The sequence below is a fragment of the Macaca nemestrina genome, chromosome 15 (assembly GCF_043159975.1).
Source record: "Macaca nemestrina isolate mMacNem1 chromosome 15, mMacNem.hap1, whole genome shotgun sequence".
Classification (NCBI taxonomy): domain Eukaryota; kingdom Metazoa; phylum Chordata; class Mammalia; order Primates; family Cercopithecidae; genus Macaca; species Macaca nemestrina.
The window spans coordinates 63062923-63088002 of NC_092139.1; the positions used below are offsets into that span (position 1 = coordinate 63062923).

The window sequence follows — 25080 nt, forward strand, 5'->3', positions numbered from 1 at the left end:
TTATGTTGATAAATGAGATTTTACATTTTCCTGAAACACAGTCTCTGTCTGTGGTAAGCATATAGTCCTAAAGAACTCAGTCATATCTCATTTTTCTTTCCTACTGGGTTCCTAATAATATTACATTTTCTTTCTCTCATCAATTGAAGGAAGGAGTGTCATATAATCACTTTGGGCCTATGAGTTTTGGGTAGAAATAATGTGCTTCGAATTCAGGCCATAGCACTGAATTACTGGTGCCTAATCCTTCATTGCCCTCTTCCCACTGCCTCAGTGATTTAGAAATTCACATAATCCAGACAGTGGCCCCAGTCCCCAAGATGATCACAGTTTCGGTAAACCAGTGCTCCTGGTTACTTTGAACACAAAATGTCCCACTCATGAACACATGCACAGTGAGTATGTAACACACACACACATACACACACACACACACACACACATCTTTTCTGGCTTAGCCACAGGTATTTTAAAGTGAGTTTATTATTCTAATATTCCACCATAGTCTACTGTAGCTTAATACCCTCCCTTAAAACTATATGGTAGCCAAATAATTCTGTTTTTCCTTATTCCCTATACCAGAGAGCCTACATAATATTTCTGACATGTTAGACTGACGTCCCTTCATCCTTTTTTATTCTTCTTTCTCATATCCATCACCTCTGAGTTTGGAGATTATCCTAAGAATTGGGTTATTTGCTTTAGAAACTGATAACTATTGATGAATTTTCTGGGTGTAGCCTAGGTGCTCAATTTGTATTATTGCCATTTTTATTTGGCCTAATAATTTGCTCTTTATTCTTTACTGGACTCCTTTAGAATATCACTCAAATATCCCAACTACAAAATTTTTGATAAGACTTGTTACCTACAAACATCCTTTCAGTTGCCATATTCCTTGTTGCCTAATTTTTTTAACAGTTATTACAGTCGTGTGTTTTCTCCACATTTTGATTCTACTCCAGGTTTATGTAAATAGTAACCAATTTAAACATTTATTATGATACCAAACAACATTTGTTTTTATGAGCAGTTTGTCCATCAAGTACATTGTGTGATTGGATTTAATTGTTTTTTACTTATTTTTCCTGTTCTTTTTCTTTTATTTTAACGTAAAGTAAATGAGTGAACTGAGCAATAATTGAAAAGTCACAATTTTGGAAACAAGACGTGGTTAAAATTCAGCATTTTGAGGGTAATGAAAGCTTATCTACAAAAAATAAGTGCAGTCTGTTTTGTTATAATACTTGCTTTGTAAATGTGACTGTGTTGCAAAACAATTAATATACCAGGAAACAGTGCAAACACAATGTGAATTTTAAGTTCGCTTATGTGCAATTTTGTCTGCAAGAAACATCAGATGAGCACAGAAAACTGCACCCACCCAGACAGAGCCACATAAGCATACATGAAACACACATATGCACATATCCCAAACAACTACCAGTGGTGTATGTTCCCTACATGTTAGGAGCCCACCCATTTACATCTGGTATCATCTATGCAGTCCAAATCAGATGACCCTCCTTCTATCACGTCTAATAACTCACAAATTGTAACTTTTCTTAGGCAGATTTCTGTGAGTCAACTTCATACCTTTTCAAGGTCAAGTCACATTTATTTTATTTATTTATTATATATAGCTTAACAATTTATTAGGTTAAAAGAAGTGTTACTATGTTTTACATTTTTATTTTATGTGTTACCGAGAAAGTTTTGAGAGTGGGGCTCCCAACCTCCCTTCCTTCCTGTAAGTCTGGTTTTATTATGCAATTACACATAGCATGATAATTTTTAAAGAACTCCTGTATCATGCTGATCTGGTTTGAATTTTGTCTTCTCCAAATCTTATGTTGAAATTTGATCTCCAGTGTTGGAGGTAGGGCCTGATTGAGGTAGATCCTGTTTGGTTCATGAGAGCAGATCTCTTTTGAATATCTTGGTGCCATTCTCACAGGAATGAGTGAGTTTGCATTCTGTTAATTGCTACAAGGACTGATTGTTAAAAAGAGCCTGGCATCTTCTGTTCCTCTCTCATTCTTGCTTCCTTCCTCTCCCTATGTGATGCCTGCTCCCCTTCACTCTTTTTCATGGGTGTAAGTTTTCTGAAACCCTGCAGAACTTTGAACAAAATAAACTTTTTTTTTTTTTTTTGAGACGGAGGCTCGCTCTGTTGCCCAAGTTGGAGTGCAGTGGCGAGAACTTGGCTCACTGCAACTTCTGCCTCTGGGGTTCAAGTGATTCTCCTACATCAGCCTCCCACATAGCTGGGACTACAGGCACCTGCCACCATGCCTGGCTAATTTTTTTTTTTTTTTTTTTTGTATTTTTGGTAGAGACCAGGTTTCACTGTGTTAGCCAGGATGGTCTCAATCTCCTGACCTCGTGATCCACCCACGTCGGCCTCCCAAAGTTCTGGGATTACAGGCTTGAGCCACCATGCCAAGCCAATTATCCTCTTTCCTTTATAAATTACCCAGCTTCAGGTATTTCTTTATGGTAATGCAAATGGACTATGACACGTACTATAGCAAAATTTGGTACTGAGACTAACAATGAATTGAGCAAGAGCTGAGAAGAGATGGATGCTAGCAGCCTATACTGGCACTTATTCTAAGGGGAATGTGCAATAATGTAACTGTACACACAGGGGAGAGTCACTAAAATAAATCACTGTAGTACACATCAGACAATGTGAAAGTACTGTGTGGTACTGCAAGCAGACAATTCCAGTGTGCAACTACTTGAAACAGAAGTTGGTTCAGTTCAGAATTACAAGCAAAAGACATTGAAGAAGCAGTCACACACAGTCACAGAGTCCTCGGATCTTTCTGACAATCACAAATTGAAGAATGGCATTCATATACATGACCCAAATGTTTCCAGTGACAAGGTAGTTCTTTCAGTACACTGCAAATACTAAGAGCAAATATTAACTAATTAAATATAAGCCAGAAAGTAGGAGAAAACCTGCTGGTGTACATTTTGAAAAATAAAGTGTTAAAACTGTGAAAGCTGGACATTTGCATATACCAATTCTTCATGATATAGGAACATATATGAATATAGATTTAATCATAGTTAGCATAGTCCTAGATGCTGATTAGTATAAATTTTTAAAGTTGTATTATATTACATATGTCAAATAAAAACAGAATTATAGCTTAGCAGCATATTTACTAACATATTAACATATGTTTTATGCTGCTGAGCTATACTTGCAGTATGTCTTCATGTTTCTTTTGTCAGCATGTGTGTGTGTATGCATGTGTGTGTGTGGCTGTGTGTGGTATTTATTTTGGCTTATGCGTTCTATGCTAAATCCCATTCTGAGCACCATATTATGTGTAAAGCAGTAATTTTTTTGAAATTTTCTTAGCATTCATCAAGAAAAATTGCTTCAGCAATGATTCCCTTTTTCTTTGTATGTTTTGCTATGGAAGGACGTTTTAGAATTTTTATAATATATAAGCCAGCTTTTAGATATTGATATGGAATTACATGTGTATTAAGTGCAGTTATATTTTCAATTGAATTTAATCCAATAATTCAATTTAGGTATCATGAATTATTATATTTATTGCACAAATTTGAATACAAAAACTGAGAGGAAAAGCATCTATAGAGATTGTACTAAAATTAATACATACAATATTATTGGAGCCCGGCGCAGTTGCTCATGCCTATAATCCCAGCACTTTGGGAGGCCGATGTAGGCATATTGCTTGAGCTCGGGAGTCTGAGACTAGCCTGGGCAACATGGTGAGACTCCATCTCTACTAAAAATACAGAAAAACTTAGCCAGGCACGGTGGTGTGTGCCTGTGGTCCCAGCTACTTGGAAGACTGAGGTGGCAGGACAGCTTAAGCCCAGTGGTTGGAGGTTGCAGTGAGCCAAGATTGCACCACTGCATTCCAGCCTGGGTGACAGAGTGAGCCCCTGCCTCAAAAAGAAAAAAAAAAGAAAAGAAAAGAAAAGAAAAAAACAATATTATTGTGTATTTTATTTAAATAAAAATGGAGTTTATAAAAAATAGTAAAGTCATATTCATGCTTTGAACATAATACTTCTTTTTGCTTTACTGATTAACACTATTATTTATATGTATATATACACACACATACATGTATGTATATGTGTGTATGTATATGTTTGTGTGTGTGTATGTGTGTATATATATATGTTCTGATAAGGGCGGTAAGACTTATTGAGTAAAGTAACATAGAGATAAAGATTAGGAAAAGCATCACTATATTTTCCTATATTAATCCTGTGAGGATTACATTTGAGTGATCTAATCTAAAAAAGATATCAGAAGATGCCATGAAATACCTGAGGCTCAAGTTTTCAGCACACAAAACAGTAAAGGCGAAGGACCTTAGGCTTGACAATGCCTGGAGTCTTTGCAGAATGCAAGAAGAATGGAACAAACAGGAAAATAATAGACAAGAGAAGAGTATTAATTTAAGAGTTAATGTCTTGCCAGACTGTCTTGTAGGGTCCTGAAGACTTTGAATTTTTGTTGGTTTTTATCATCATAACTATGAGAGTGGGATGGAAATTCATTGGAAAAAAATTAACCATAAGATGAGAGGATCTGACTTAAGAATTAAAGTAATCACTCTGGCTGTAGTGTTGAGAATACTCTTTGGGACAAGATGATCAATTACATTTCTATTGCAATAATCAAGGAGATCAAGGTGACTTGGATTAGGGTTGTGTTGGTGTATGTAGTAAGATGTTGTCAGAATTTGGATATTTTTGAAAGTAAATGTGAGGTGAGAGAGAAAAAGAGGAATCAGAAATAACTTCACGAGTTCATGACCTGAGCCACTGTAACAGTCAAATTGCCATATACTGAGGATTAAAATAGAAATTTGCAGATTGAATGAAAAATGTCAGAGGTTCAATTTGGCATGCTCTGAATGATGTAGCTATTTATATTTAAATAATAATTTTTGAAACATATCATCAATCTTTTGTTTAACTAAGCACTGCTCTTCATTTTGGAGGAAAAATACAATTTAAAATCTGAATTTCCTACTCAAGAAGTAGTATAAAAACATGACATTGATTTAACATACAACCTTCAGCAAAAATAAAGTTAATATAATTCCTTGGGAAATAAAATGCATATAGAGTTTATCCTGTTAGTCAATGTGATTTTCCATAATTGACAATTATTATAACCAAGAACAACAACAACGAAAAAATGAAGAGCTGAGTAAACCAGCCCAGTTTATGGTCCCTGATGTTTTAAAAACCACAAATAAAATGTAACTTTTCATGCAAATCATTTGATGACCATGAACACACTAGATTGTATCCTCATTTATAAAAGAGAATTGTTTGACAAGCACATAATATCGAGTCTCCAACACAGTGGATCCTATTTTGTTCAAAAAACAAAAACAAAAAAAAAAAAGAAAACAACTAGCTCTTAAATTTTCTTAGCTCTTTATAGCATATGTCACATGAAATTAAAGTTTTGCTTTCAAATACATTTTTCCATGTTGTCGTGGTATCGTCTGGTATTGTTCATGGTCAAATAACAATGTTTTAAGGAAAGTTGGGGCTTAGTCTATTCAGGTTACTATAACAAAATACCACAGAGCAGGTACTTATAAGCAGCATAAATATATTGCTCACCCTTCTAGAGGCTGGGAAATTTAAGATCAAAGCACCAGGAGACTTGGTTCTGCTGAGGGCCTGTTTCCTCACAGGCAGCCATTTTTTCACTGTAACCTCACATGGCTAAAAAGGTAAAGTATTTTTCTGTTGTCTCTTTTATAAGGGCATTATCCCATGCAGAAAGAATGCCTTCATGACTTCCCAAAGGCCCCTTCTCCTAACACCATCACATGTTTCGGATTTCGGCATATGAATTTTAGGGGGACATAGGCATTCAGTCCATTGCAGTTGGCTGTATGCATCTGGGCATTGCGAAGAATTCCAGGATGAAAAAAATATGTTGTAATCCATTAGCATGCAAAGGACATTTAGATAGCAGATAAAAAAGAAAGTGAGGCGTAAGGGTGGACTCCAAGCCGTGAGCTGCAGAAAACTCCACGTTTTATTAAGAGAATCTGGAAGATGATGAGAAAAATATAGACTAAGGTGAAGAAGCAAATGAAGTAAAAATTAAATTAGGAGAATAAAGTGTGAACGAAGTTCAATGAAAAAAGTACTTTATGAAAAAGAATAAGTACTCCTCTAATAAATATTGCTGATTACTTAGCAGAGAGAGAATTGGTATTGATCAATGGCAAAAAATTAGCAGATTGGTGGAAAATCACCTAATTGGAGTGTTGATGTGCAAAGAAAAAAAAGGAGAAAATGAGTAAAGACCATACTATCACCACTTTTGACAATTACTTTTCTTTCTGGAGAGAGGAGCAGAAAAAGAGAATTAATGAGAAAGGTTTAGCAAGATTTTTTTAATACGAGAAATAATAGCATGTTTGTTTATTCAGGGGGAGGTCAATACTATGAAACAAAATAAATCAAAGAAAATCATGCTGCTATGAAGACACATGTACACGTATGTTCATTGCGGCACTATTCACAATAGCAAAGACTTGGAATCAACCCAAATGTCCATCAGTGACAGACTGGATTAAGAAAATGTGGCACATATACACCATGGAATATTATGCAGCCATAAAAAAGGATGAGTTTTTGTCCTTTGTAGGGACATGGATGCAGCTGGAAACCATCATTCTCAGCAAACTATCGCAAGAACAGAAAACCAAACTCCGCATGTTCTCACTCATAGGTGGGAAGTGAACAATGAGATCACTTGGACTTGGGAAGGGGAACATCACACACCAGGGCCTATTATGGGGAGGGGGGAAGGGGGAGAGATTGCATTGGGAGTTATACCTGATGTAAAGGACGAGTTGATGGGTGCTGAGGAGTTGACGAGTTGATGGGTGTAGCACACCAACATGGCACAAGTATACATATGTAACAAACCTGCACATTATGCACATGTACCCTAGAACTTAAAGTATGATGATAATAATAATAATAATAATAATAATAAAGAAAATCACTGGAACAAAATCCATGAATAAGAGAGAAGATGGGGTTCAGTAGACACATAAATGCATCAGGCGACCATAGGTCGGTCACAGAGTTTATTTGCAGTTACAAAAAGAAAGAATATGTTCTCAGATACAAATAGGTGTTCAGATGGAAATTGTGGAAAGATTCTCGATCGTTTTGATATTTGCTATGGGATAAAGAAAAAGCAGGGAAATCAATAGCTGTGGAGAGAAAGAAGGAGGTTTTTGAATTAGTCATTTGAGAAATTGCTAGAGTGAATGGACGAAGAAAATAGATGAGGATTGGTGAACAAGAAAAGAAGTAAAAAGTTTCTGAGGTTAGTGGTCATAAAGTTGAAGTGAGATCCATCATTGTGGTTGCTCATTTAGATTTAGCTGCATGCAGATGAGGAAGATAATGGAAGTTTTGTTCACTAGGGTTTGGATTTTGCAAGGTGAGTATAAGTATCAAGAGGCAAAAATTAGAAGGAGAAAAACACTAAAGTGATTATAATGCTGACCCTGGGAAATTAAAATGAATGGGTTCAGTATTTAGGACATAGGATAATGTGTGAGTGACAGTAATGCAGTAGACACAAGGGTGTACACATTCCAGTATGGACAGAGAATCTCCGACCTGGTACTAGAGGCAATGAGTGTGAAAGGAAGCTTGTAGCAGTATAAGAGTAAGTTTCTGGAAGTTGAGATAATGGATCATTAAAATACTATTAATGACAATGAAATAGGACCACTGGTTTAAGTGGTTTGAATGGGAAAGCAAAATGTGAAAGTGGCAGCAAACACTTTTGTTAAACATAACTACATACCAGACAGTAGTCTAATAAATTTTTACAAACATATATACACATAAATTTATGTAATCTTCACTATAATACTATGTAGTAGGTGCACCTATTACATATACGTATAATAAAGGAATTACATGTGTGTGTGTGTGTGTGTGTGTATATATATATAGATTGAGACAAGTAAACATTAACTAATCTACCCAAGGGCACAGAGCTTTGTTGTGATGGAGGTGGGTTTTAGAGAAAATTAGTTCTTCGTTATGAGCTCTTTGCATTTGGTTACAGATTGGGAAAGAGGGGGTTCAAGACGTAGCTATTTAGATTATTTGAAATATTATCTATATGGCTTTAGAAATTACCAAGAATTAACTCAGGAATGTGGGAGATTATTATAGTAAAACATAAGTCAAAATTTTAAAAGTAATCATCAATAATCTGGAGATCATCTGACAACTACCACAAATAAGGTACTTCTAGGGGAAAAGGAAGAAATCCAGAAGCAGTAAGGAGAAGAGTGATCTCATCTCCAAAACCAATGGTAAAGGATATTTTGCATGAAAATAATTAAGAGGATTTTTATAGGAGGAAATATCATTGAGGAAGAGCCAGGTTCCAATTATAGCAAAAATGGGAAGGGAATCTTCCCCCAAAATTTGAAGGTATAAGTCATTGTGAAGCTGACTATCAGTTCAGAGGTCATAGCAAAAAGTGGAAGTGTGGAAGAGGTATAAGTTAAGAGAGAAAAAGGAATAAAAAGTTGAATGATGACCATAATTATGGAATGGACATAAGTGTATTTTATAGAATCTTCAATTAATTGTATATTAACAAATACTGTTTTTAAAGGTATAAAAATTGCAATTTTGATTCTTCTGCTATCATGTAATGGAATTACAAAGTACATAATAATAAAACTGTATACATAGACATGATTTGATTTCCGGTGTGAGTTCCTTACAAGAAGAGTGTGTGTGTGTGTGTGTGTGTGTGTGTGTGTGTAGCTGATCCTTGAACAACAAGGGTTTGAACTGTATGAGTCCTCTTATACATGAATTTTTATACATGGATTTCTTCCACTAAAAGTTACCCTGCATATGCCTGTCTTTTCTGCCTCCCCTTGTGTCTCCTCCTCTCCACCTTTGTCATGCTTGAGACAAGACCAACCCCTCCTCTTTCTCCTTCTCCTAAGCCTCCTCAACATGAAGACAATGAGGATGAAGACTTACGATGATCCACTTTCCTTTAACAAATAGTAAATATAGTTTTTCTTTCTTTTTATTTTCTTAATAATATTTTCTTTTCTCTAGCTATTTTATTGCAATGATACATTATATAATACAGGTAACATACAAAATATGGGTTGATTGTATAGGTTATCAGTAAGGTTTATTGTCAACAATATGCTATTAGTAGTTAAATTAGTAGTTAAATTTTGGGGGAGCCAAAATTTTCAACTCTGTGGGGGTTGGAACCCCTAATCCCCACATTGTTTAAGAGTTAATTGTGGACTTAGCCAGAAATTCTTTGTCTTAATTGATACAATATATCCATGTAACAAACTTGCATATTTACCACTTCCATGTAAAATAAAATAAAAGTTGAATTTTTTAAAGAGTCAATTTTATATTGAAATGCTAAACACTTTAAATTCTGACTTAAAAATATTTAATAACAAAATGATAATAAAAGTAAATATGATGCATCACTAAATAGTAAATATGTTAATTTCAGTCTACATATATAGTCCTAAAATATAATAAAGAATGTAAATATAGATACCATGCTTATAATATGCAATGAGTGGATGGTAAGTTCTCTGTATACTTTTCTATTGATTCTAAAATTTTAAAACTAACCCATATTATTTGATAACCAAAAGAAACATTTTAAAAATGTGTTGATAATCATACACTATACAACAAAATGTAAAACAGCCTGGAGGGAATATTGTGTGTCACTGCAAAGTGAAATATGAAAATTTCTATTCTATTCATCTGTCTTTGAGGTATCAGTGTGAAAATAAAAACAAAACACATATTCCCACTCAGCCAGCCACAGCTCTAAGTGAAGTGAAATGGTGAATAATGAATGTATGGAATCCACCCTGAGACACCCAAAACATGATGTGTCTTAGTATGTCATATTTTGGAATAATGTACTATTTTAGCATAAAATATTCTCCACATATTTGAATTAGGAGATAAATTAAAATTAGTTATGTTTCTGTGGCCATTAACAGTGATTTTTACTGTGATATAAGGAGCCTGATGCTAGCATCTGTGGATCTTAAGGCATTTGCATTTCACTTTGCTGAAGAAGCAAGTTCCGTCTTCAGGTTTCCAAAGCTGCACAGGGCAGATGCCACCTCCTGTACTGATAGTCGCTGAAGAAACGTAACCCAGTGTACCCTCTCATGGCACATGAAGTGTCCCGTTCTTACATTAAGCACTTTAAAAAGTGGCTGAAGCACTTTAACAGAAGAAGGTTGGGAAAGAATGATTTGTCATCTAAGCAGACATTTGATTGATATCTATAGACCACTAAGGACTAAGGCAAAAGGAGGTTTTTTCTCCCTTGTACAGACTTAAAGCAGAAACAATGTGGAAAACAACAACAGCAACAACAACAACAACGAGCCGGGCACGGTGGCTCATGACTAATTTCAGCACTTTGGGAGGCTGATGCGGGTGAATCACTTGAGGTCAGGAGTTTGAGACCATCCTGGTCAACATGGTGAAACCCCGTCTTTACCAAAAACACAAAAATTAGTGGGGCGTGGTGGCATGTGCCTGTAATTCCAGCTACTTGGGAGGCTGAGGCAGGAGAATCTCTTGAAACTGTGAGGCGGAGGTTGCAATGAGTCGAGACCGTGCCATTGCACTCCATCCTGGGTAACAAGAGTTAAACTTCATCTCAAAAACAAACAACAACCAATAAACAAATCTTGCTTCTGTTAGAATAAAAGATCACACCATGCATTTTATACAAATAATGCCTATGAATCATTGTTACCCCAAAGATTCTAACAAAGTTAGCATAGACAGAAATCACTGTATTGTGCTTCACTTTATTGTGCTTTGCAGAAAAGGCATATTTTATAAATTGAAAGTTTGCGGCAACTCAGCATGAACGAATCCATTGGCACCATTTTTTCAACATCACGTGCTCACTTTATGTGTCTGTTTCTATTTTAGTATTTATTGCAATCTTTCAAAGTTTTTATTATTATTTTCTCTGTTATGTGATAGGTACAATATTTCAAAATTTAATTGTTTCAAATTTTGAAATATTATTGCAATATTTGAAAGTTTTACTATTATCTGTTATGTGATAGGTGACCTTGGGTGTTACTATTGCAATTGTTTTGGGAATCCACAATTCACACCTATATCAGACAGCCAACTTAGTCTGTAAATGTTATGGATATACTGACTGCTCTGCAGACCAACCATTCCCCCATCCATTCACCTCTCCTTGGGACTCCCTATTCTCTGAGATACAACAATATTACAATTAGGCCAATTAATAACCCTCCAATGGCTTCTAAGTGTTCAGATGAAAGGAAGAGTTATAGGACTCTGACTTTATATCAAAGGTCAAAAGATAGAAATGATTAAGCTTAGTGAGAAAGCCATGTCAAAAGCTGAGATAGTGGATACTCAAGACCTCTTGCACCAAATGGCCAAGTTGTCGGTATAAAGAAAAAATTCTTAAAGACAATTAAAAGTGCTACTCCAGTGAACATATAAGTAATACGAAGGCAAAATGACCTTATTGCTGATAAGAAAAAAGTTATAGTGGTCTGGATAGATCAAACCAGCCACATTTTCTTAAGCCGTAAGCCTAATCCAGAGCAAGCCCCTAACTCTCTTCAATTGCTTTAAGGCTGACAGGGGAGTAGAAGATGGAGGAAAAAAAATTAAAGTGAGCAGACTTTGGTTCATGAGGTTTAAGGGAAGAAGCTGTCACCATAGCATAAAGGTACAAGGAGAAGCAGCAATTACTAATATAGAAGCAGCAGGAAATTATCCAGACAATCCAGCTAAGATAATTGATGAAGGTGGCTATACTAAACAATTGACTTTCAATGTAGATTAAATGAACTTTTAATAGGAGATGCCATCTAGAACTTTCATAGCTAGAGAGGAGATGTCATGACTTCAAAGCTTTAAAGGGCAGGCTGACTCTTTTATTAGGAGCTAATGTAGCTAGACTTTGAGCAGAAGCCAATGCTCATTTACCAGAACGTAAATCCTAGGCCCCTCAAGAATTATGCTAAATGTACTCTGCCTGCGCTCCAGAAATGGAACAACGGAGTCTGGATGACAGGAAATCTGTTTACAGAATGGTTTACTGAATATTTTAAGCTCACTGTTAAGTCCTACTGCTCACACACACACACACACAAAATTCCTTCAAAATATGACTCTCATTGACGACGCACCTGGTCACCTAATAGAATAGAGCAGCAATGCACCCAAATCACCCAATAGATGACTGTGATGGAGATATAAATGGAGATTAATGTTGTTTTCATGCTTGCTAACACAACATCTATTCTGCAGCCTTCGACTTTCAAATATTATTATTTAAGAAATACATTTCGGCAGGGAGCGGTGGCTCACATTTGTATCCCAGCACTTTGGGAGGCCGAGGTGGGCAAATCACGTGGTCAGGAGATTCAGATCATCCTGGCTAACATGTTGAAACTCCGTCTCTACTAAAAATACAAAAAAAATAAAATATAAAATAACGGGGCATGGTGGCGGGCGCCTGTAGTCCCAGCTACTCGGGAGGCTGAGGCAGGATAATGGCGTGAACCCAAGAGGCAGAGCTTGCAGTGAGTCAAGATTGCATCACAGCACTCACTCCAGCCTGGGTGACAGAGCGAGACTCCATCTCAAAAAAAAAAAAAAAAAAAAAAAAAAAAAAAAGTACATTTCATAGCTATAGTTGTCATAGATTGTGATTCCTCTGATGGACCTAGGTAAAGTAAATTGAAAATCTTCTGGAAAGGATTCACCATTCCAGATGCCATTAAGAACATTTGTGATTCATGAGAGGAGGTCAAAACATCAACATTAACAGAAGTTTGGAATAATTTGATTTAAAACTTCAGGGATAACTTTGAGGGGTTCAAGACTTCAGCGGAGGAATTAACTGCAGATGTGATAGAATTAGCAAGAGAACTAGAATTTTAAGTGGAGCCTGATGATGTGACTGAATTGCTTCAATCTCAGGACAAAACTTGAATATATGAGGATTCAATTCTTAAGGATGAGCTAAGAAAGTGATTTCTTAAGATGGAATCTACTCCTGACAAAGATGCTGTGAACATTGTTGAAATGACCACAAAGTCTTTAGAATATGACATAAACTTAACTGATAAAGCAGCAGTGTGTTTTGAAAGGATTGACTCCAATTTTGAAAGAACTGAAGTCAATTTTACTGTGAGTAAAATGCTATCAAACAGCATTACATATTATGAAAGAATTTGTCTTGAAAAAAAGAGTGGCAATGTGACAAACTTCACTGTTATTTTAAGGAATTGCCACAACTATTCCAACCTTCAGTAACCACCACCCTAATCAGTTAGCTGCCATCAATATTGAAACAAGACTCTCCACTAGCAAAACGATTACTATTCTTTTAATACTGAGAAGATTATTAGCATTTTTTTAGAAATAAAGTATTTTCGGATTCAGACATGAGACTGAGAGTCTTGTAAAAGAACAATTGAACAGATTGGTTAAACAGGTAAAGTAGACTTTATTGAGGACTATTGCAATAGGAGAAAGAGTTTCATCTCAACTCTTCCACTGAAGCAAAAAGTGAAAGGATTTTTAAATGCTGGGGTGAGTTAATGGAAAAGTACTGGAGGACATAGGCAGGATGGAGAATGTGACTGGGCTGGTTTTTATGATTAGGCCACCTGTGTTTGCTAATGGTTCCTTATCAAAGTTAGGCTCCTACCCTCCTATAGAGACTGGCAAGTAGGGCCCTATCTTGCTTGATGATTACATTTCAAAGGATTGGTGCCCAGGTCCTTGAAAAAGAATTTCCTAGGTTGTAGAAGATTTACATCTGAAAGGGGCAGACAAGGAATTTACAATTGCAAATTTTCCAAAGTAATTGCTCTACAAAAAAGGAGGTCATAGTCAGAAAGAAGCTTGTCTAAAGTTGGGGGGAACATTAAGGCCATTGGGGTCAGTCAGTAGTTCTACAAAGCTCCCAGGTGGTGTCAGTGCCATTGGTCTACAAACCACAGGTCTGCACTGTTACACTGATAGGAAAGATTCCATATTGATGAGTCATGTTAACTTATTTTCTAGCTTATATAGTGTATTGTATATAGAAGTGTGTATCTGAAGTGGTCAATACCATTGTCTGTCTAGATGGATAATAAAAGTTCTTGTGTAGAATATTTATAGCAATGATACCTATTCATACTTCTAGAGGCCTACTCAAAACATCTGAGTCTCTCCTGATGAGATGAAATTTGGAATACGTTATGTCGCAGGGTTCAGGACACATTTGATGTTTAACTTATTTCACTATGAGAAAAGTAGTGTTACAATGATGTTCCACTGTTGTATTTTGTTTTAATTATTCTTTTTTTTTAAACTACCTATTGTTCTTGGATAATCGAAGTCACCAGAATATTAGAGGGCATTCCTCTTTATGATAAATATTATTTTAGATCATATATTTTAAACCATTTTGAATCCTAAAGGTCATTTTCAAGGTATGTTGTTGCATAGTTTTACATTTCTTTTTTTAAAATTTATTAATTATTATTATTATACTTTAAGTTCTAGGGTACATGTGCATAACGTGCAGGTTTGTTACATATGTATACTTGTGTCATGTTGGTGTGCTGCACCCATCAACTCGTCAGCACCCATCAACTCGTCATTTACATCAGGTATAACTCCCAATGCAATCCCTCCCCCCTCCCCCACCCCATGATAGGCCCCGGTGTGTGATGTTCCCCTTCCCGAGTCCAAGTGATCAGTTTAACAAGATACTCAGGTGTTTCCAGTGCCCAATAAAGGTTGTGATGCACTGCTTTGGACAATAATATTGATCACTCTCTGCTGGTACTTAATAGTGCACAGGTCAAGATAAAACAGACTTGGAACGTGTAACATAAAATGTTAGATAAGTAAGCATGGATGTCTAACATGGAAATGTTAGATAAGCACCACCTAGTTCAATGACATAATAAAAATATTAATATTTCAATTAAAAAAAGTATTTTTAACAAGGTATGTACTTTTTTTGACATAATGCTATTTCACACTTAATAGACCATGGTATTGTGTAACATAACTTTTATATGCACTGGAAAACTAAAAAAATCATGTGACTTGCTTCATTATTTGTTTTATTGCAGTGGTCTGGAAGCCATCCAGAAATATCTCAGATGTATTTCTGTATCTAAATCGTTAATTGTATCTAAGTGCATGATGCTTCCTGTATAGATAATACAACAATTTGTTTTAGCAATCTGAGCATTTTATAATCAAGGTCTAAATTACACTGGTATTTAATGTGGTGATAACTGTGGTTGGAAGGGATATTGAAATAAGAGTTCAAATAGGAGATAAAAACCTCACTCATGTTACACACTTTTTTAGAAGCAACCTTCACCCTGCTTCCAATTTAAAGGGCCCAAATTACTTTTTTCCCCTGATTGTAGATGTGTTTTTATTTCTAGGTCTAAAATCAATTACTCTTGGCACAGAGTAATTAAGTGAACCAATTAGATGTTGATCCAAATTAGGACCACACTTCCTTTGAAACATTCTTGAACTAAACATTGACTATCAACTCTCTATTATTAGTATCTTTTCTGTCTCTGTTCTGGTTGCTTTCTGGAAAGGAACAATTCATGCTATATAGAAAAAGAAATTATTGATATATTTTAATTGTGTGTTACTCCCAGAAGCGGTACATTTTAATTCAAAAAGAAATACACCTGGCTATCTAAGTCAGCTGTCAACTCTTGTACTCAGGTTAACTTCATTTAAATCGTTTAAGTACCTATCATACTATAAATTGATTGGAATTTCTCCCTGATATAACTCTGAATTATTTTGGTGTTTTCTCTCTGGCTTATTGTATAAGGTACATTTTTTTGCCTAATATTTTTGCATTAGTTCATGATTTTCTTAAATCCTTATCTGAACTAATAATGTAGTTGGGTTTCTCCAATAATTGGAAAAGTTTAATGTTATCAGATGAAAAAGCCAAATCAAATAAAATAACAATAAATAATAAGTCTGAAACCATTTCACTAGAATAACTATGTATTGTTGTATATGACTAAAAAAATTACAGGTTGTATTAGTCCATTTTCATGCTGCTGATAAAGACATACCTGAGACTGGACAGTTTACAAAAGAAAGAGGCTTAATGGACTTACAGTTTCACATGGCTGGGGAGGCCTCACAATTGTAGCAGAAGGCAAGGAGGAGCAAGTCACATCTTACATGGATGGCAACAAGCAAAAAGAGAGAACTTGTGTAGGGGAACTCCTGTTTATAAAACCATTAGAGCTCATGAGACTTATTCATGATCAGGAGAACAGCGCAAAAAAGATCTGCCCCTACGATTCAGTTACCTCCCACTGGCTCCCTCCCTTGAAACGACACATGCAAATTGTGGGAATCACAATTCAAGATGAGATTTGGGTGGGGACACAGATGAACCATATAATTCTGCCCCTGGCCACTCCCAAATCTCATGTCTTCACATTTCAAAACCAATTATGCCTTCCCAACATTAACTCAAAAGTCCACAGTCCAAAGTCTTATCTGAGACAGGGCAAGACACTTCTGTCTATGAGCCTGTAAAATCAAAAGCAAGTTAGTTACTTTCTAGATACAACAGGGGTACAGGCATTGGGTAAATACAGCCATTCCAAGTGGGAGAAATTGGCCAAAACAAAGGGACTATAGACCTCATGCAAGTCCAAAATCCAGTAAGGCAGTCAAATTTTAAAGCTCCAAAATGATCTCCTTTGACTCCATGTCTTACACCCAGGCCACACTGATGTAAAAGGTGGGTTCCCATGGTCTTGGGCAGCTCTGCCCTTGTGGTCTGCAGGATATAGTACCCCTCCTGGCTGCTTTCACCAGCTGGCATTTAGCGTCTGTGTCTTTTCCAAGCACAAAGTGCAAGCTGTTGGTGGATCTACCATTCTGGAGTCTGGAGGACAGTGTCCCTCTTCTCACAGCTCCACTACGTGGTGCCTTAGTAGGGACTCTGTGTGGGAGTTCTGATCCCACATTTCCCTTTTGCACTGCTCTAGCAAAAGTTCTCTATGAGGGCCCCATCCCTGCAGAAAACTTCTGCATGGGCTTCCAGGCATTTCCATACACCCTCTGAAATCTAAGCAAAAGTTCCCAAACCTCAATTCTTGACTTCTGTGCACCTACAAGCTCAACATCATGTGGAAGCTGCCAAGGTTTGGGGCTTCTACCCTCTGAAGAAACAGCCTGAGCTATTCCTCGGACCCTTTTAGTCACAGGTGTAGTAGCTGGGACACATGGCACCACATTCCTAGACTGCACACAGCAGAGGGACACTGAGCCCAGCCTGTGAAACCATATTTTTCTCCTAAACCTCCAGGCCTGTGATGGGAGGGATTGCTGCAAAGGTATCTAACATGCCCTGGAAACATTTTCCCCATTGTCTTGGTGATTAACATTGGGGTCCTAGTTACTTATGCAAATTTATGCAGCTGGCTTGAATTTCTCAGAAAATAGGATTTTCTTTTCTATCACATTGTCAGGCTGCAAATTTTCCAAACATGTATGCTCTGTTGTCCTTTTAAAACTGTCTTTAACAGCACCCAAGTAACCTCTTGAATGCTTGGCTGCTTAGAAATTTCTTCCTCCTGATACACTAAATCATCTCTCTCAAGTTCAAAGTTCCACAAATATCTAAGGCAGCGGCAAAATGCCAGTAGTCTCTTTGGTAAAACATAACAAGAGTCACTACCTTTGCTCCAGTTCCCAAGAAGTTTCTCATCTCCATCTGAGACCACCTCAGCCTGGACTTTATTGTTCATATCACTATCAGCATTTTTGTCAAAGCCATTCAACAAGTCTCTAAAGAAATTCCAAACTTTCCCACATTTTCCTGTCTTCTGAGCTCTCCAAACTGTTCCATCCTCTGCCTGTTAGTCAGTTCCAACGTCATTTCCACATTTTCAGGTATCTTTTCAGCAGCACCCCACTCTACTGGTTCCAATTTACTGTATTAGTCTGTTTCCACAATGCTGATAAAGACATACCTGAGACTGGGCAGTTTACAAAAGAAAGAGGTTTAAGGGACTTACAGTTCCACATGGCTGGGGAGGCCTCACAATCATGGCAGAAGGTAAGGAGGAGCAAGTCATGTCTCACATGGATGGCAACAGGCAAAAAGGAGAGAACTTGTACAGGGGAACTCCTGTTTATAAAACCATCAGATCTCACAAGACTTATTCACGATCATGAGAACAGTACTAGAAAGACCTGTCCCTATGGTTCGATTATGTCCCACTTACTCCCTCCCACAACATGAAGTGGGAGTTGTGGGAGTTACAATTCAAGATGAGATTTGGGTGGGGACACAGCTAAACCATATCACAGAGGTTCAACATGTTTTGCAATATCATTGTATTTAAATGCATATGGATATATTTCTCTGTCAGAGAATTTTTCTTTCTCCTTTTTTCAAAGATAACTATGTTTTTACTTGAAATCAAAGATGATAAAGGTGAATTCATACAGCAAGCCACATATCTCTCTCTCACACTATTTATTTAAAATGGATTCAGTCCAACAATCTTTGGGTTAAAAGTACTATATGCCAACCTAATACTGTTCCCTGATCTTATCTGTGTGTGACATTGTGTGTGCATGGCTTTCAGATGTAGGATTCTATAACCACAATGTTCTGAAAACATAATGTGAGGACACATTACCCCACTGGTCAATGCCCCACCCCTTCAATGCAAATCTTTCAGCCTCTTTTCATCTGGAGACAATTCAATAGCCTTGGAACATTTTCTGGAATATTTTCCACAATGAGCAAGATCTCATCTCTTGTGCACTACATCAGTGTGTGAAAGGTCATCTTCCAAATCAGTAGGTACATATAATTACACACACTGAATTGACTATACATGGATCCTTCTCATTTTAGGTATCTTTTTTTTCTTCTACTATACTAATTCTCTTTTGCCATGAAATATGTAAAAACAGAATCTTATACTCAATTCTAAAATATATAAGCTATATGAAACAAACAAACAAAAACAGAAAGTAAAGATTGGGAAAATAGAAGTCAATGAAAAGTTTGAAACACCAAGATTCAAGTAAAACCTGCATCAAGTGTCAAAATCTTAAGCAGTAGAAACACAAATAACATTTTTTCAGAGCAGTAAACGGCAGTATTCAGATCCAGTAGGTCTTTGGTTTGGACCTCACTAAATTCTAAACACTGGAAGAAAGAAATTCCTCAGTTTGAATCAAGTGTTTAATTCTGGATGAATCAGTGGAAGCTAGGAGTGCTTGGGTCACACAGCCCATGCGTGACCACAGGTCTGCTGCAAGACATTCTGGGGCTGATACTAATTTATCTCACCAATAGGTGTCTTTCTCTAATAACAGATAAATTTGAATAGGTTGCAAACCGTTACCTTGTAAGGGATTTGGTAATATATTGAGTATATGTTCCTCTTTGGGAACTTCTCTGATAATATCAGAATCTCGGAGGTCTCTTATAGTACCCACTCTCACCCCACCCTGACATAAAACCTAAGGCCAAGTCTCAATTTACTTTCCAGTGCTGCTTATTTATAAATATATTTGTTTTGACATTTCTCCTAATTTCTAATAAATACATATTCTCTACTTAAAAGAGACTTGTGTCTCCAACCCAGACAAGGAATTCATGCAACAGACATAGTATACAAATAACGAGGAAACCAACACTGAAGGAGACTTCTAGGTGAGCTAGAAGCTAGCTTGTGAAATGTGTCTAACTTCATTGGGTCAAACCAAACTTGGAAGAATTTAAAGATTTTCAATAACTATAGCAGGGAAATTATAGGTGGAGCTAGAAGAACATGAAATTGAGAGGAAGAAAACCTAAAAAGGGGGAATAGGAAAGTTGTGGTCTCTTTCCACAGTGACTTCCAGTAGGATCAAGCTGAATGGTGAGCCTGTCTATAAACATTGATGGGTCTGGCACAGACTTCTTAATTTTTAATAAGAAACTTGCAAACTCATTTTTTTCTCTAGAAAAAAAGAATGCAATACTAACTTGGGGAAAGGTACTTTTTAACCACATACAACTCATCTATACTTAACCTGCCAGAAGTTTTTTGCTGGCTGACTCATGCCTTGGATCTTTCATTGACTTCAAATGTTTTTTCTTCATACTAATCTCTGGTATGCTATCTTTCTTAGTGTTATATTCTGCAGTGATCTTCATTAACTTCCCAACACGCAACTATGATTTGTATAAGGATGACCATACACTTAGATGTTTACATTACTACATAATATGAATGTGAGTTACATACTGGCTTTTTCTACGTGTCTGTTATACATTAATATCTATAATTTAGTTTCTGCAATGTACTTCCTATTTTTCAATAAGAATTGGGTTCCTGTTGCTCTTCGAAAAACTAAATCAATATTATTGTATCCTAATAGATAGACTAATTCTCACTGGAAGAAAGATGCTGATAACGATGCCATGCTGTATCAGTGTAAGGTAAATGATATTACCATACAACCTGGGATATTTACTTAATAAATTTAATTATTCTAGATAATTCAAGTAAGAATGATTTTTCCTCAGCAGAATTTGTTTTAAACACTACAAACTTTATCAGCCAGCCTTCTACACTTAACCACTTGCTGGACCAGTCGATGAGCCCTGTTGCCTCTGTAAATCAAATTGATTGATGCCTAGGGCACATCACTTGCCCATGGCAGGTCAGTTCTCTCTCTGGATGGCCATTAACTTCAGCTTCCACCGCTTGAATTTTACTTAGAAAAATTGAGGTGTCTTTCTTTGAAAGCTTGTTATGCCATATATGCTCAAAATTCAGCAATGTCACTTAAATGTTATGAAAATAAATTGAGATACATTCAAAATAGAAGAGATTCATTATTTTATGTGGTTCTGTAAGACAATAAACATAATATATGGGAAAATAATTGTGGACCAGATAACTATGAAAGATTGGGGATGTAAAAATATAAATGCTTCTCCACTGAAATGGCCACATAGTATTTTCATATCCTCTCTACAGAGTGAATGGATTAAACCCAAAAGCAATAAATGATGTATCATGAGTATGTCTTATGTAATGATTATAATATCAATTGTCATTAGTCCAACCTGTGTCTGCAAAAATGTATTCTCTTCATAAAATGTATGTATTATTGTATAATACATTATATCAATACCTATGTGTAGGTGTATGCATGTACCTATGCACAATCATAAACACACACACCCCATACATATATATGCAATGCTACATATGTGTTTACCATGCACTTTTGAACTCACTATTTCTAGGAAACAAACAAAAATAGGGGTTTATTCTAATTGATTCAAATATTTACTTCTAGTTTACTTAGTCTTTGTAGATACATGAAAAAAACCCAACAGAACACTCACCAATTACTTTTTTAGGATGGTAAATTTGAAGTTTTTAGACCGATGCCAGAGTTTACTGGTTGTTTTTAAACACAGAGAGGTGAATTGGACTATCTTTGTTTTATATCTCTTATCACTAACATTATATTTAAAAATGAAGTATAAAATTGCAGCTTAGGGCCGGGCGCGGTGGCTCAAGCCTGTAATCCCAGCACTTTGGGAGGCCGAGACGGGCGGATCACGAGGTCAGGAGATCGAGACCATCCTGGCTAACACCGTGAAACCCCGTCTCTACTAAAAATACAAAAAAAAAACTAGCCGGGCGAGGTGGCGGGCGCCTGTAGTCCCAGCTACTCCGGAGGCTGAGACAGGAGAATGGCCTAAACCCGGGAGGCGGAGCTTGCAGTGAGCTGAGATCCGGCCACTGCACTCCAGCCCGGGCTACAGAGCAAGACTCCGTCTCAAAAAAAAAAAAAAAAAAAGATTGCAGCTTAAGAAATAATAGCTCCTAATGCTCTTAAGTCACTATCACATTAAATCTTGCACATTTTGAGGAAAATAGGATTTTTTTTCACTATGCATAAGTGTTTTATCACAAAGAACATAAAAACACATATAAACAGGGTTAACATTTTTTTTTTCTTGATAATCCAGGAAAGACTATGTTCTAGTATCAGCCAAGTTTTAACAAAACATTTTATCTTTTTTTCATAATATAGATGACCCCTTTGTAATACAACTTTCTACTTTGATGATGTCAAAGCAAAAATTGTATCAATATTACACAGGCAAGGAACATTTTATTCAAGAGGACAGATGAGAACTCAATTTGAACTCAACTACAATGGAATAAAGGCTGGAGGATTTTAAAAGTTGGTGAAGGAGGTGGGGGAGTGGGGGAGATCATAAGCTGTTTTTGCTAGTAGGTGTTCCCAAAGGAAAAATAAACTAGCCCATATCTTTATCACAGGAGTGGTATGCCCGCTGAAGTTATAAACTAGCCCATATCTTTATCACAGGAGTGGTATGCCCGCTGAAGTTAGGCTCCTACACTCCTACAAAGACTGGGAGATAGGAGTGCTATCATTCTTGATATTTACATTTCAAGAAGATGGCTCCCAGATCCTGCAGAAAGAAATTCCTGGCTTTAAATACTAGTGAGAGACTTTTAAATAGATTTACATACATCTCAAAGGAACAGATAATGAATTTATAATTACAAGTTTTCCAAAAAATGTTCTAAGAAAAGAGAACTCAGAGATTAGAAATAGGAAAAAGCCTGTCTAGAGTTCAGTCAAGCTGAGAGGAACATTAAGGCTGCCTTGATTCTAAAAATATTCTATTTCTGCAGTAGACAATATAGTAGTGACTAACCACTTGTGGATACTGAGGTCATGAAATGTGGGTATTATGACTGAGTCATTGAACATTTCCTTGTATTTCAATCTAGTTGAGGTAAATTTTAATTAGTAATAAGTAGCTAGTGGCTGGGCAATACATACACATGGCATGTACATATATATATACATGGAAACATAATCAACGGTTATTATCTTGAACAAAAGTAAAATCTTAAGTTAAAAATGACACATAATTGATATATAAAGCACCTGCCTTTACATTTAGGATAGCTTATGTACTAATTTGCATTGCTACTCTTTATTAGTTATTTGTTGTCATGTGATTTCACTTATGATGAATAATCAAAAGATTCACTAACTAAACACACCCTGACTTATTAATTTGCAAATATTTGTTTTCAATTATTCATTTTCCACACACCCAAAGGGTGCCAGTGCATGAGGAAATTCCATGAGAGAGAAAAGTAAATAAACTTCCATATTTTGCATTTCTGCCTTGGTTACAACATCATTCCACATTCAGTGCTGGAGCTGCACAGCACTCTATTTCAAAACCAACCTTTCTATAAAAAAGGAGTCTATCTATTGTTTATCACACTTTTTTTCTGAATTAATGATATGGGTAAATACCCAGTCCCATGATTTTTTACCCATTGCTTAATCCAGTTTTGTTGTAGGAGATATAAATTTCCAGCAGAAATTACTCTGTATCCTCATTCTTTCTTTTCTCTTCCTTTTGTTTAGGAGAGATATATACCGCTATCCCAAGGTAAACCTGTGCACCACTGTTAGCATCCCCTTTCATAGCTATGTTGCCAGGACCTGGATTTGCCATCAATTCCTCTCCCACCTGTAATGTCAACTGCTCTTTCCGCTGACTCCTACTTCCAACCCAAGCCTAAAATCAAATTGACGTTTTTCCCAGCCAGGAATGACAGAAACCAATAGTGGCAGCAAGAACAACAACTAAAAAAACAACAGACACTCTCGTGGTTAAGGAAGTTGCTCCAATTTTCATGTGTTGAAATACATATAAATGCATGTAAGAATTATAAATACATATAAGACTTAAGGACAGTCTACATTCCCAGAATCTTTTATCAAACATCTTCTAGAAAAAGCAAACAAGCAAAACAAAACAAAACCAAGTTTTACTTACAGATACAAAGGTAAAAATCCTAAGAAACAAAAAAGAAAGAGAGACAGAGGGGAGAGAGAGAGAGAAAAGAAAGAAGAAAAGAAAGAAAGAAAAGAGAGGGAAGGGGGGAGGGGAGGCGAAAGGAGTAGGAGAGGGGAGGGGAAAGGGGTAGAGGGGAGGAGAGGGGAAGAAGGGGAGGGGAGGAGAGGGGAAGGAAATACCAAAAGCTTATTGTAATATTCTCAAGTAGAGTGTATAGCAAAAATGAAAGAATGCTTTATCATTTATTAATGTAATTCATTATTTTATTAAGGAAGGAAAATACGTGAGAAGTTAGAACTTCATCCTAAAAGACAGTACAACCTGGAGAAGAAAAGCTCAAAGTGTAGAATCAGATAATAGAAGTTTAGAACTTGACTTTACCACATCCTTTCTGTGTCACCCAGGCCACATTTTCTAACTTCTCTGTACCTATTTCCTTTTCTGTGAAATTGGAATAGCAATATTGCCTCAGAGTTGTTTAGAAGACAAAATGTTCTTTAAAATTTACAGCATTTTATTGAGTATCTGACCCATGATAAATCCTCAATACACATTAAATAGTATTAATGTTATATTACTTAATGTATGCATGAATGTATTTTCTTTCTACTTCAGCGTCAAGCTCCTCTGGTCCTTCCTTACTCACTTCCCTACTACTATCGTGGACAACCTCATTCATTCCCAAAAGATTGCTTTTCAGATTTGACCGGCAAATCTTTGTTACAGCCTAGATCTCTATAAAGTTTCAGTCTCATCTGTGTTCCCAACTGCCTATTAGTATAACAACTAGGTTGTCTTTCCCAAAATCAATACATCAAATCTAAGATAACTACCACTGTCTGCCCTTCCTTCATTAACACCATTTCAGCTTGTTACTTAGGCATTCTCTACCTTGGTTAAAGCAATCATGGTCCTGTCTCTCAAATTAAAAATCTCAGAAATACTTTTTTTTTCTCCCTTACCAAAATAATACTGCTGTTGTTCATATAAAATAGACAGAATGGATAAAC

The 25080-nt window shown here is 36.3% G+C and overlaps 1 long non-coding RNA gene across 3 annotated transcripts in view; it reads left to right on the forward strand.

Moving 5' to 3' along the window:
- The window catches only part of LOC105472998 (uncharacterized), a 53760-nt gene extending 29108 nt beyond the window's left edge, over positions 1–24652 (forward strand). For all 3 annotated transcript variants that reach the window (XR_011613716.1, XR_011613717.1, XR_011613718.1), the window contains 3 exons: positions 20572–20632; positions 23635–24059; positions 24342–24652. This is a non-coding gene — a long non-coding RNA (uncharacterized lncRNA). The remainder of the gene's footprint in view (positions 1–20571; positions 20633–23634; positions 24060–24341) is intronic.
- Positions 24653–25080: the final 428 nt, after the last annotated feature.